Source organism: Trichechus manatus, unplaced genomic scaffold (genome assembly GCF_000243295.1).
Source record: "Trichechus manatus latirostris isolate Lorelei unplaced genomic scaffold, TriManLat1.0 scaffold00014, whole genome shotgun sequence".
Classification (NCBI taxonomy): domain Eukaryota; kingdom Metazoa; phylum Chordata; class Mammalia; order Sirenia; family Trichechidae; genus Trichechus; species Trichechus manatus.
In genome coordinates this window covers 22,202,316-22,216,342 of record NW_004443950.1, presented here as the reverse complement: position 1 = coordinate 22,216,342, position 14,027 = coordinate 22,202,316, and the positions used below count along the sequence as shown (strand labels likewise).

The window sequence follows — 14,027 nt, the reverse complement described above, 5'->3', positions numbered from 1 at the left end:
CCGGCTTCATGAGCATACGATCTGTGCTCCCAAGGGCCCTGTGCCTGATGTAAAGCTCCTCTGCCACCATCTTGAAATTCTCACTGACGTGTGAAGGAAGGGCCCCACATTTTTATTTTGCACTGGGCCCTGTGTTCCATATTCTGTCCTGACTCCAGCTTTCCCATCAGGTGAGATGGGAAGCCTCTGGAGGGTGGAGCAGAGTGAGGCAGTCTGGACCCTGCTGGCTGCTGGGGGGTGGGGTGGGGATCAAGGTGAGAGGCTGGGAGACCAGTGAGGAGGCTGTCACAGTGATTCAGTGAGAAAGGGTGGCTCCTCAGACTCGGGGTGACACGGGTGACATGAGCTAAGTGGCCTACAAATAGAACATGACTCTTTCTGCCCGCACAGCACGTGTGGCCTTCCCCGGCCAGCGCCTCAATCAGCCCCTCAGTCTCCTTCCCCTGTCTTCTCTAATTCCTCCACATCCACCAATGTCTCAGGCTTGACCTATCTCCTCCTTGTCCCCAGGCCCCGCCCCGGCCCTGATATTTGATCTCTCTCTTCTTTATTTGTCTTCCTCTTTCTTACCTCCTGGAAGATGGATGTCCGGTAGCTGTGGGTAGGTTTTGCTCTCCCCTCTGAAGGCAGCATCTGTTTTCCTACACAAGCTGTTTTCCTCTGGGACACTGTGCGTTAGACGACTAGGTTCTGTTTGCAGCAGTGGGGACCTACTGCATCAAGCCATCCGCACTCTCCCCGTCACCTCCCTCTAGGGCCCACAGTTTGCATTCCAGGGGAGCTGGCTGCGCTGCAGGGGATGGAGTGGCTGAAGCCCATGGGCCTTTCTTCGTGCAAAGCTACCCGGTCCACTCGAGGGTTTCTTGTCCTAGGCAACGCTCTGAGTAACTCAGTCATCTTCTGAGGTGAGCAGCCAGGGGAGAGGACGTGGCCCTGTCTGAAGTCCTGGGGTTCTTCAGGGAACTCCACCCAGGCCAGCACACCCTTATCTCAGTTCCCCCAGTCGCACGGTCCTCAAGGCTGTGCTTTAAATCGGCCTCTGTTGCCCGGTTTCTTATCTATTTGTTTCATAGATACCTTGATTTATTTCACAGAGAGTATCTTGAAAAATAGCCTTTTGATTTTAATAAGAAACAAACAAACAAACAAAAATCACCCAACTCTTCAACTTTTATTTATTTATTCTCCTTCATTTCAATACTCTTTCTCCTCAGTACCAAAATATCACACAAAGAAAGGCTTAAAACATTAGATGGGCATGGAGTGGTGATTGTAGCGTAAATTTGCTTCTTGGTTGAGGCCTTGTACACCAAGTTTTAGCCTGAATTACATGTTTACAGCTGAGTTATAAACCTCTGAAGAACAGGATTTATCATGGCTGTAGTGACACAGCCTTCCCCAGCCTGGTGTTCTTGGGGGCTGTGGTTATATCCTGTGCAGAGAAAGCAGTTCATTAGTTAGTTATAAACAAAGGGCAGAGACAGTAAATTAGAGTAGGTATTCCAGCAGTTTTCTATGTATTTATGACACCAAAATATGCAGCTGCATTTTATTCCTTGAGATAGTATTTAAGTACTTGAGATTTAAGGCGAGATTTTAGATATGGCACGGTGCATTCCTAGCTGAGGAAGGTTGTGCTCGTTCTTCTGTAGCTTTCATTCGCGATATTTTCTTCCTTCTCTGTTGCTCATTAGAAAAATGTTAAAAATCCATTTTCGTCTGATTAATAATAAAGCTGATCACATGTAACCTAATTTTCATTCCGTGCTGCCCCTGTCTGCGAAGTCATATACAAAGTGACCTTTGAATCGCCAGTGGACCCATAAAGTACAATAAGCACCATTGTCCTGTCAAAAATTGAAGATGTTTTACATCATTACAAAATTTAATGTTCCATCTTTTCAAATGCACTACTTTTCAAAGGCCACATTCCAATTGAAGCTCATTAAAATCAGACTCAAGTTTCCTGTGGTGGGGATGAAGAGAGTTTCGCAGGCGATGGGAGGAAAATGAATCACTCTTTTAAAACAGATATGGTTACATATTAGTTTTGAAAGGTACAGGGACGGGAGAGCCTCCGCTGTCGGCAACAGTGCGGCTTTTGTGCTGATAAATCCAATAACTGCCTCCTGGTTCTTTTTACTTCACTCACACTGGATCCTATTTACTCGTGAATAAATCAACTCTCTAAATAAAATTGTTGTTTTAAAGTTCAGAGGTAGGATCTGAAGGGGATTCTGGAGAATCCGCCCTACAATTTAAGATGCAATGTTCATCTGACCTAGACAAAACAAAAAAAACCATACCAGTTGCCATTGAATCGATTCCAACTCACGGCGACTCCGTGCGTGTCAGAGTAGAACTGGGCTCCGTAAGGTTTTCAGTGGCTGATCTTTCAGAAGTAAATCACCGGGTCTTTCTTACGAGGTGCCTCTGAGTGGGCTCAAACCATCAACTTTTCAGTTAGTAGTGGAGTGCTTAACGGTTTGCGCCATCCAGAGACTCTTCGTCTGCCTGGCGACCTGATATTTCCGACACCGAGGCAGTTGAAGGAATTTCCTCCTTTCACTGGGGAGGGCGGCCCCCTAAATGCTGCACTGCTCCCAGAAACGAAGATGTATTTTACCTAAGACTTATCTTAGATACATATCAGGAAGGGGCCACACCATGTGACCTGGGGCATCTGAGCCCAAGCTGAACACCTGGCTTTGAGAAGAAAACACCTTCAGGTCTTGCTGTTAAAATTCCTCCTTTGTTTAGGCTTCTCAGCTGTTTGTGACCACATGTGAGTGCTGAGAATATTGCCCAGTCTCTACCTTGCTTTGCTGGCTGATCTCTCTGGTGTGAATGTGTTGGATTATATGATCTAATGAAAGATCTCGCCCCTCATCAGGCACTGGTGGCATGATAGAACTGCATAGATGTCCAGATTTTTTACAGAGCACTACTGTACATCCCCGAAGCTCTTGGAATACTGGCCTCTTCAATACACATCTCGGTTGGGAAGTTGTCTATTTCCTAGGGCAGAAAGAGTGACTCGAGGCCCCGCACTGTTCACTTTAGGCATGATAATCAGACAGCTTCACTTAGCAGATTGTTACCAAAATGGAACTTGGTTTATCACTCATGAGGCTTTGGTAATTAGTCAAGGGGGCAATCAGGGCTCTGGACAGGCTCGTCCATGCCTTGGTGAAACATCGAAGAGCGCGAGCGTTGTCATCAACTAAAAATGAGTTTGTGTTCTAGTTTTGCCACGTGTAGCTGTGTGACCTTAGGCAGGTTGCTTAGCATTGCTGAGCTCATGGGAATAATAATATCTACTTTGCGTGACTCTAAGATTAGCACTTTGTCTGGTACTTACTTGCTGATCTTTGTCGTTGCTGCTGTTAGTTGCCGTTGAGTTGGCTGCAACTCCTGGTGACCTTGTGTGTAACAGAAGGACACGTTGCTGGGTTCTGTGACGTCTCCACAGTTGTTGGTATGTTTGAGCCCACTGTGGTGGCCATGGTGTCATTAGGTATGAGTTACCGGTATGGGAGGGACAGCAGCAGTTGTTTTCTTTATATCCAGAGAATCACTGGCTAAGTTCCATCCTTGGAGCGTAAGACTTACAGAGCTAAGACAAGCAGAGGCGAGACAAAGTGCGCCTCTGATTGCATGACTAATAAATGAGTTCTTTCCACTAGGTTGTAGCAGTTAGCTATTGCTGTGTAATAAACCACCTCAAAACTTAGTGGTTTAAAGCAACAAAGATTTACGTTTTCTCATAAGTCTTTGGGTCAGCTGGGTGGTTCTGCTTCTCCAGGCCAGGCTCAGCTGATCTTAGTGGACTTGTCATGCCTCTGTGGCCAGCTGGCAGGTCGACTGGGGGCTGGCTGGTCTAGGATGGCCTTGGCTGGGGTAACTCGGTTCTATTCCATGTGGCTTCTCATCCTCCAACAGACCAGCCCAGGCTTGTTCTCATGCAGAGGCCAGTGTCCAGCAGGAGAGCAAATGGCAACACACAAGTGGTTGCTTCTAGTTAATATTGTCTTTTGGCCAAAGCAAGTCAATGGCCAATCCAGAGTCAAGGTAGGAGGAGACTAGCAAAGGGTGTAGATATGGAGAGGCATCAAAACAGCAGCCATTAGTGCAATCAACGTTTTATGTCCCCAAATCCCAAAGGGACACATTGAGTAGTGTGGACAACGGGGAGAACAGCATGAACAGGTTGGAATCAAATACCTTAGGAGTTATTTTGATTCCTTCAATCTCCAGACCCCACTATAGTGAGATATTCCATTATACCTTCCTGCTGTGTTCTGAGGTCCTCCCTACAATGCCTGCCCCACCACAGCTGGACCCATCCTATCCAAGAAGAGAAACTCTTTTCTTCTTTCCTTTGGTAGACTCTCTCTTGTTAAAAGCCTATCTTGAAAAGGTTTTGTGGCTTCTTGATTTGTTTACTGATCTCAAGTCATAATTCCAAAGGTACATGGTTGGAACTGAGAGGACTCCATGGATGAGTCTGACTCCCACTCCTCCCCCCTGCTCCCTCTGCCCCTTGTCCAGTGCTGATGTCCTCCTTTCTCCTCCAGCTCCTCTCCTGCTGTCCTGACCTCAGGGGGCCTTCCTTTCAGCCAGTGGCCTGGGGGTTAAGGACGCAGTCTAGCTCCCCCCAGTGGCCGACATTTGCCACAGGCCACACAGAGCGGAGGGCCGAGGAACCTTTTGCTGCTGCACCTGCATCTGAGTGCTGATCCCCCTGGTACTTTCTGCACTTGAACTGCAGGAAAGGGCCAGCTCTTGAGAGACGTTGAGTCTCTGTGGGAAGTCGCTAGGATGCATCTCCTGTCCTGATGAATGGTATCGTCCAGGGGCTGGAGTCAGGAGTCTGACTCCTGTGGTTGTGACGTTCTCAGTGCAGCTGTGGGGCTGATGCCCGGCAGCGCCTGACTAGTGGAGTCCACTACCATGCATGAGCAGAGCCTCTGTTTGTGGGGTGGAGCGCAGTGTGCACCTGGGGCATGGGGGGCAGGGTTAGGAAGCTGACCCCCTCATCCATTCCTCTAAAGGAGGGCTGGGGTGGAGCGTGAGCCTGGGGAACGCAGCCAGCAGGTGCTTCTGGCCGGAGGGAGCCATCGTCAAAGCCCTCTGCCCTCAGGTTACTCTAACCCTGTGGGGAGCTGCACAAACAATGGGGGTCAAGGAAATCCCAGCCATCCAAGGCCTCAGATAAGGCGCTGTGGCTTTCCTTTTGCCCTTGGAACCTCTTTCTCACCTGCGGCCCCATGGTGGTCAGGGCAGCCCCACCCCTGGCTACTCGGTCCACTGTGCAGCCCTCCCCACTGTGTGGCCGTTGCAGACATCCTCCCCGGGGCCCTGTGCAATGAACTAGCTGCAGTCACGTCAACTCTGACTCGTGGTGACCCCATGAGTACAGAGTAGAACTGTGCTCCCTAGGGTTTTTAATAGCTGTTCACCAGACCCTTCTTCTGAGGCACCTCTGGGTGGATTTGAACCAACAGTCGTTCAGTTAGTAGCCCAGTGCTTAACCATTAGTACCACCCAGGGACCCCTTCCTTGTGCAATACCCACCAAACCAAACCCATTGCCCTCAAGTCCATTCAAACTCATAGCAACCCTGTAAGACAGAGTAGAACTGCCTCATAGGATTTCCAAGGAACAGCTGGTGAATTCGAACTGCCCACCTTTAGGTTAGCATCTGAGCTCTTAACCACCGCGCCCCCAGGGCTCCTCCTTGCGCAATAATTCTCTGCAAATCAGACGGGGCAGAGACTGTGCCTGAGGGAAGCAGGTGACCATGGCTGCAGGTGTGCCCAGTGTTCTCCGAGACCTGCGTGAGCCCATCAGTCCTCATTTAAACTATAAACAGATCTCCCAGAAGAATTTGGTATTACCTTCTGGAATTATGAGCATTAACAGCTTGCTTTATAACTTCCAAAATCTGGGATTGCACTTGAGCGTCGACAAGCAGACCTTATGAAAAGCCAGCACCCAGGTCAGACTAGCTCTTCAGGAAGAGAAGCAGTCACCATTTGCTGAGGTAGGCTTTGTTCAGCCCGTGGGTGCCATCAAGTGAGCCATCCGTGGTTAGACTAACTACCTCTGCCCCTAAGTTTTCAATAGACAGCGACAGTTGTCACAGCTGAAGGTTTTCTTGGAGGATCAGAAACAGCTCCTGCAGGAGAGAAGAAGGGGCCAAGACCAGCTGACAGGGCTGCAGTCTCTCCTTGAAGGATTTCTGGGGACTCCTGTGGCTAGAGGGAGCCCAGGTGGCACAGTGGTTAAAGGCTCGACTACTAACCAAAAGGTCGGCAGTTCAAATCTACCAACTACTCCTTGGAAACCCTGTGGGGCAGTTCTACTCTGTCCTATAGGGTCGCTATGAGTTGGAATTGTCTTGACGGCAGAGGATTTTTTTTTTTGGTGTTACTAGCAGCAGGGTGGGAAAGAAACAAAGAAGTTATATCCAAGGGACAGGTGCCCAAAAACCCGAAGCAACTGGGTGTCTGTGGGTCTCCCAGTGGGATTCTCCACAGGAGAGAGGAATATCCCCCAACAGAGATGGAGAAGCTGCTGGGGGCCCGCGGTCGGGCTTCACCAGGGATGAGGCAGCTCTTAGCCATGTCTGCGGTAGCAACACTTACCATCAACTCCAGAAACTTCTGTAGTTGGGAGCTGGGCCAACAGTGGGTTCTGGCTGCACAGGAAGACAGGGGCGGTGAAGCACAATGGGCAGAGCGTCCACCAACCAAAAGGGAGGGACCTGAGGAGAAGCTGCAAGAGGGGTCTGGGGAGCAGGTTCTGCTGCTAAAAAGATGTTTGAAAGTAATTTCATTACATGCGGCAGCTTCTAGAGTTACAAAGTCTGACGGCCTCGGGGCTCTTACTAATGCTTTGGTGGACCTCGGGTAAGTCTCAAACCCTAAGTATCCCATCTGCATCACAGGGTGTAGAGCTAGGTGACCCCCAAGCACTTCAGCGACAGATAGTCACCAGATCTGTTGGGAGAAGACCCTAGCCACTGAGTGGCATTTCTAAGGCAACAGTAGGGGAGTCCCAGGAGTGAGGTGTCCAGGCCAGTCGGAGCCATGCTGGGTGTTGTTACCGGGAGAAGGTGCCCAGGCGTTTGGCCCTTCCCTGGGCCAGTGAGGTCATGGTACAGGAGCCCCCGCAGAGGTCTCTCCTGCTGGCCGCAGGGCCTGGAGCAATGCCTAGAGGCTAGCAGAGCCCATTGGTAGGGTGGCAGGTGGTGTTACCGCTTCTTGTGAAGAGGGCTTTCTCAGCAGCTTGTCAGGGGTGTGGTTCTCGAGGGGTGTGTATGTGCGGGTCCTTGCATGCAACTCAGCCCACACAAGTGGCCTCAGTTCTGGGAGCTTGCTTGGTGGAAGTGGATCTAAGTGGTTACTAGCAGGCGAAGGGGCCTCCTCTCACTGCTCCTTGTGGACTCAGGCAGATGACGCCTCTTAGCCTCTGTGGTATTTACATTCTCAAATCCACTGGCAGCAGAAGGATAAGGGATCTGTGGGAAGAAAGCTGTCGTGAAGGTGCAGTGCATTTAGTCCGGGTGTGGTAGAGAACGCGGCTTCTCCGTGGCCCTGCCATTACAGCTTTTCTCCCTGTGGTGTAATAGCACTCCCGATTAAATCACAGTGAGCAGCATCTCTCCTGGCGGATACCTAACTATACGAAATACGGTTCAGAGAGTCTCTGAAGATGCTGGAGACTCAGCCTGGAACACCCTCCCACTTCTCTCTGCCAATCCACATCCAGCCTTCAGGGTTATCCCCCTTTTCTATTTTGCAACAAAGCCTTCCAGAACCATGCAGATCGCTGTCCTGTCTGTTGTTGTTGCTAGGTGCCATTGAGTCCGTTCCAACTCATAGTGACTCTGTGTACAACGGAACTAAACACTGGCAGATCCTGCACCATCCTCACAATCATTGTTATGCTTGAGCCCACTGTTGGAGCCACTGTGTCAATCCACCTCATTGAGGGTCTTCCTCTTTTTTGCTGACCCTCTACTTTACTCAGCATAATGTCCTTCTCCAGGGACTGGTCGCTCCTGATAACATGTCCAAAGTATGTAAAAAGTCTCACCATCTTTGCTTCTAAGGAGCATTCTGGCTGTACTTCTTCCAAGACAGATTTGTTTATTCTTCTTGCAGTCAATTGTATATTCAATATTCTTCGCCAATACCATAATTCACAGGCATCAATTCTTCTTTGGGCTTCCTTATTTATTGACCTGCTTTTGCATGGGCAATTGAAAATACAGTGGCTTGGGTCAAACACACCTTAGTCCTCAAAGTGATATCTTCGCTTTCTAACACTTTAAAGAGGTCTTTTACAACAGAGTTGCCCAATGCAATATGTCATTTGGTTTCTTGACTGCTGCTTCCATGGGCGTTGATTGTGAATCCAAGTAAAATAAAATCCTTGACAACTTCAGTCTCTTCTCTGATATCATGATGTTGCTTATTGGTCCAGTTGTGAGGATTTTTGCTTTCTTTATATTGAGGTTCAAGACATACGGAAGGCTGTGGTCTTTGATCCTCATCAGTAAGTGCTTCAAGTCCTCTTTGATGTCAGCAAGCAATGTTGGGTCAACTGCATATCTCAGGTTTTTAATGAGTCTTCCTCCAATTCTGATGCCATGTTCTTCTTCAAGTAGTCTGGTTTCCCTGATTATTTGCTCAGCATACAGATAGAATAAATATGATGAAAGGATACAGCCCTGACACACACCTTTTGAATTATCTTCAGCAGAATTTTGTTTGTGTGTGATATTAATGATGTTGTTCAATAATTTCTACATTCTGTTGGATCACCTTGCTTTGTAATGGGCACAAATATGAAATTCCAGTTGGTTGGTCAGGTAGCTGTCTTCCAAATTTCTTGGCATAGACAAGTGAGCATTTCCAGCTTTGCACCCAATTGTTGAAGCAACTCTATTGGTATTCCATCAATTCCTGGAACCATGTTTTTTGCCAATGACTTCAGTGCAACTTGAACTTCTTCCTTCAATACTGTTGGTTCTTGATCATATGCTACCTCCCGAAATGGTTGAACGTGGACCAATTCTTCTTGGTACAGTGACTCTGTGTATTCCTTCCAACTCCTTTTGTTGCTTGTTGTGTTGTTCAATATTTTGCCCATACAATCCTTCAATATTGCAACTCGAGGCTTGAATTTTCCGTCAGTTCTTTCAGCTTGAGAAATGACAAATGTGTTCTTCTCTTTTGATTTTCTAACTCCAGATCTTTGCACATTTCATTATAATAGTTTGTTTTGTCTTCTCGACCTGCCCTTTGAAATCTTCTGTTCAGCTCTTTTAGGTGGTCATTTCTTCCATTCACTTTAGCTACTTTATGTTCAAAGGCAAGTTTCAGAGTCTCTTCTGACATCCACTTTGGTCTTTTCTTTCTTTCCTGTCTTTTTAATGACCTTTTGCTTCCTTCATATAAGATGTCTTTGATGTCATTCCCTAACTCATGTGGTCTTTAGTAATTTGTTTTCAGTGCATCAGATCTATTCTTGAGACAGTCTCTAAATTCGGGTGGAACATACTCAAGGTTGTACTTTGGCTCTTGTGGACTTGTTTTAATTTTCTTCAGCTTCAACTTGAACTTGTATACAAGCAATTGATGATCTGTTCTGTAGTAGGCCCATGGCCTTGTTCTGACTGATAATATTGAGCTTTTCTATCATCTCTTTCCACAGGTGTAGTCAATTTGATTCCTGTGTATTCCATCTAGCGAGGTCCACATGTATAGTTGCCATTTGTGTTGTTGGTCTTGCAAAATTCTATATGCGATCTCTGGTGCCGTTTCTGTCACCAAGACCATATTTTACATCTGTTGTTCCTTCTTCTTTGTTTCCAACTTTCACATTCTAATCACCAGTAATTGTCACTGCATTTTGATTGCATGTTTGATCAGTTTCAGACTGTAGAAGTTTGTAAAAATCTTCAATTTCTTCATCTTTGTCCTTAGTGGTTGGTGCGTAAATTTGAATAATAGTCGTATTAACTGGTCTTCTTTGTAGGCATTTGGCTATTATCCTATCGCTGACAGCATCATACTTCAGGATGGATCTTGAAATGTCCTTTTTGATGTTGAACGGGATGCCATTCCTCTTCATTTTGTCATTCCCAGCATAGTAGACCATATGATTGTCTGATTCAAAATGACCAATACCAGTCCATTTCAGTTCACTAATGCTTAGGATACTGACCTTTATGCATTCCATTTCATTTTTGATGACTTCCAATTTTCCTAGATTCACACTTTGTAAATTCCACTTTCTGATCATTAATGCATATTTGCAGCTGTTTCTTCTCATTTTGAGTCATGCCACATCAGTAAATGAAGATCCCAAAAGCTTGACTCCATCCACATGATTAAGGTTTACTCTACTTTGAGGAGGCAGCTCTTCCCCAGTTGTATTTTGAGTTTCTTCCAACCTGAGGGGCTCATCTTCCACCACTATATCAGACAATGTTCCACTGCTATTAATAAGGTTTTCACTGCGAATTCTTTTAGTAATAGATCACCAGATCCTTCTTCCTAGTCTGTCTTAGTCTGGAAACTCCACTGAAACCTGTCCATTATGGATGACCCTGCTGGTATTTGAAATACAAGTGTCATAGTTTCCAGCATCACAGCAACCAGCAAGCCACCACAGTACGGGAAACTGAAAGATGAGTGGTGGCTCTCATGCCTGATTTATCGTAATTTCTGAATTCTGCACCTTGCAGACCTTGCACCTTTGCTTATGGGTTGTCTTTTAACCATCTGCAGTTTAGGAATTCATCTTTTTCTCAGAGAAAACCTGCCTTAAAAACACAGTCTTATGCACATTGAGAATGCCCAGGAAATATGCTGAAATTATTCATTTCTGGCAACGCTGGTGTTAGCAGGAACAGAAAGCAGTGCTTCCGGTATACAACCCCTTGGAGGCACTGTAAACACCATAAGAGAAGGGATCAGTGTATTCTTGGCTCCTGACAAAGGGCCTTGTACATGGTACGTCATCAAAAAAGACGGTAGAATAATGGATGATGGGAAGAATTAATGTATGTATGTATGGATAGATGTAAGAATGAATGGACAGAAAGAAGAAAGGAAAAACAAAAGAGCAAACGAATGAAGTAGGCAACTCTTCTGGCCAGGACAAGCTTTGGGAATGATGAGGGCTCTGGAACTGTGATTCTGGTTCCAGTGATCAGGAAGGTTGATAGATCTTTGGGAATATTAGTTGGAAATTCAGGATGTAGCTTTCTTACTCTTAGAAACTACTCATTGACTCATGGCAAGGGTTGAGGGGTTGCCATTACTGGGCATTACATGGCCTTTTGGATATCTAGAATCGACAGTCAGACCAAGCCAAAGATACACCCCTCTGTTCCAAGCGGTCCAGCCTCATGTCTGTCACCTACACACTCCTTTTTTATCTTCCCCTCTGCATTGCCTCCTTCCCCCTGAGATGCATTCCACTTGAAACATCCTCCTCTCCTCACCACCTACCCATCAATCAAGCCTCACATCTTCCAGCAAGCCTTTCTTTGCTAACTCTGGACAGCACAAGTCTTCTCCTGCTTGATGACTATGGAACCTTCCCTCACTGTCTGCACCACACAGTTTGACATTTGAAATATCCACTTCAGCATTTATCACACTGCAGTGGAAAGTATTTGGGCTTTAGAGACATTCATTTATTCAAGAAACATGGACTGGGCTCTTACTATGTGCTAGGCACTCTTCCAGGCAGTGGGGATATATCGGTTAACAAGATAGACCCCCTAGCGTCCTCCCCCTCCAGAAAAAAAATCCCTGCCTTCCTGGAGCTTATACTTAGTTTGAATCCCAGTGCTAACACTTAAGAGTCATATGTCTTTGGGCAAATTATAACATATTTCCCATCCCTGTCACTGTGTGTAAGGGTTTCTGGTGGACGACTGCTCTGCGGTAATGTTCTGTATCTGTTGAGGCAGGAAGGGGAGTGGAAACCCCATAACTGGGCCCCAGCATGGACTGTTGGTGAGAATGCCTTGTCTCCACGTTCCATTGCGTGTCCACAGTCATGAAAGGCCTTCCCAGATTGGTTCCCTAGGGTCAACCTTCTGGGGATGAACACAAGTGAAATTTAGACTGGAGTGGGCAAATCTGTGTAGCTGGAGGAGCAGCCAGCACAAAAACACCTTTGAAAGCCAATCCAGGGAGCCATGTGGTTTCCTTGCTTCCTCGCGCCCATCCTCTCTTCCTTCTGGCACTTGATATCATTTCCAATAATGAATATCATTTTTAAAAAGACTCTTCTGGCCAGCCAACTTCTCGAGGATGGTCATAAACTGGTAAATTATTTGTAATCACCTCTTGAGGCAATTGTACCTTCTGGAAATTAATTACATTTTTAACACAGTTAGCCCGCTTTTTGCCTACCTGTAAAATACTGTGTGGATGGAGAGTACCAGGAGTATTGTATGGTATTTAATATGCAATATTGTAGTCCAAGGAGCCCTGGTGGCACAGTGGTTCAGCTCTCAGCTGCTAATAACCCAAAGGTCAGCGGTTCAAACCCACCAGCTGCTCCATGGGAGATAGATGTGGCAGTCTGTCTCCGTAAAGATTTACAGCCTTGGAAACCCTGCGGGGCAATTCTACTCTGTCCTAATGGGTCCCTATGAGTGGAATCGACTCGACAGCGGTGGGTTTGGTTTTTGGTTTATTGTAGTCCAAGAAACATTTGTCAACATTTTGTAATAATCTATGATCAAAACACCAAAACTTGTCAACTCCTGGAGTCAGTGGCATTGTAACGCTACAACTAAAATTCATTTAAAAGTAAATGAAAGTCAAGAGGATGCAAATCAATTAAAATTAATTTGAAGTATAGAAAAACGATTCACAATGATATAAATCAGCACATTGTTATTGCCTAGTTCATCTTACCCTATGAAGGACTCTTACAACTGCCAGAGAAGATTCCTGAATGAGCAAAGGGCATGTTGTGCGCAGATGGCATGATTCTGTCCACACATACAGTGAGAAGGCATTTGAGAGGAGTTTATATACCTTTTTCCTTCTAGATCCTCAACCAACCATTTCCACCATTGCTACTTTTCTGGACGGAAGCATAACAGAAATCCAATTAAAAATCTTTCTTTCAAAAAAAATTTTTTTTGAGTATCCATGCAATTTCACTGATAGCAGGATCTCAGCAGAGAAATTAACTTCCATAATCTATGGATTACAAGACATATCAAACCTTCAAAGCACGCTGATGTTAGATCTATTCTCAGAAGGGTTTAAACAACTTTGATAGTTAACAACAAATGATAGGATGCATTTTCCCAACTAAATCATGATCAGTTGGCATTACTCTCCCATTCTCCAAGCCTCTTAACTATGGCAAGTACTTTCCCCATCACCCATTGTGAATCTCTCCAGGTGCTCGAGCCCAGCTCTCGTTCCTGGTCTAGCAGGCATGGCGGGCAAGAGACACTAGCTAAGGCCTGTCAGAGCGTCCTGAGCAGCCCCCTGCAGCATGTGGAGAATCACAGCCTGTATTGTCAGTTGAGCGATTGAGCTTCAGGCTTGTAATGTGGAGAGTTCACTCCCTGAGCAGATTAACGAGGTCAGGTTTTAGGTGGCAGCATTCTGGGCCAGAACTCCAACTGCCAGAGGAATGGTCGTGGGCACGGTGTTTGCACTGCTGAAGGGGTCATGGCACCCTTTAGAAGAGACAGAGTAGAAGACTTGTGTGCCGTCGAGTAGCTTTCGACTCATAGCAGCCCTATAGGACAGAGTACAACTGCCCCATAGGGTTTCCAAGGAGCAACTGGTGGATTCGAACAGCTGACCTTTCTTGGTTAGCAGCTGAGCTCTTAACCACTGTGCCACCAGGGCTCTGGGGAGAAGACTAGAGCTCTGCAAACCCTTTCTGCCCTTGCTTATTCCCCATTATATTTGCAGCCTGCAGTTAGGTTCAAGTTACTTCTGTAATTGGCACATGACAAATTT

At 46.4% G+C, this 14,027-nt stretch overlaps 1 protein-coding gene across 1 annotated transcript in view; it reads left to right on the top strand.

Annotated features, from left to right (window-relative positions):
• The window catches only part of ZNF536 (zinc finger protein 536), a 294,926-nt gene that overhangs the window by 145,460 nt on the left and 135,439 nt on the right, over positions 1-14,027 (top strand). The window lies entirely within an intron of this gene.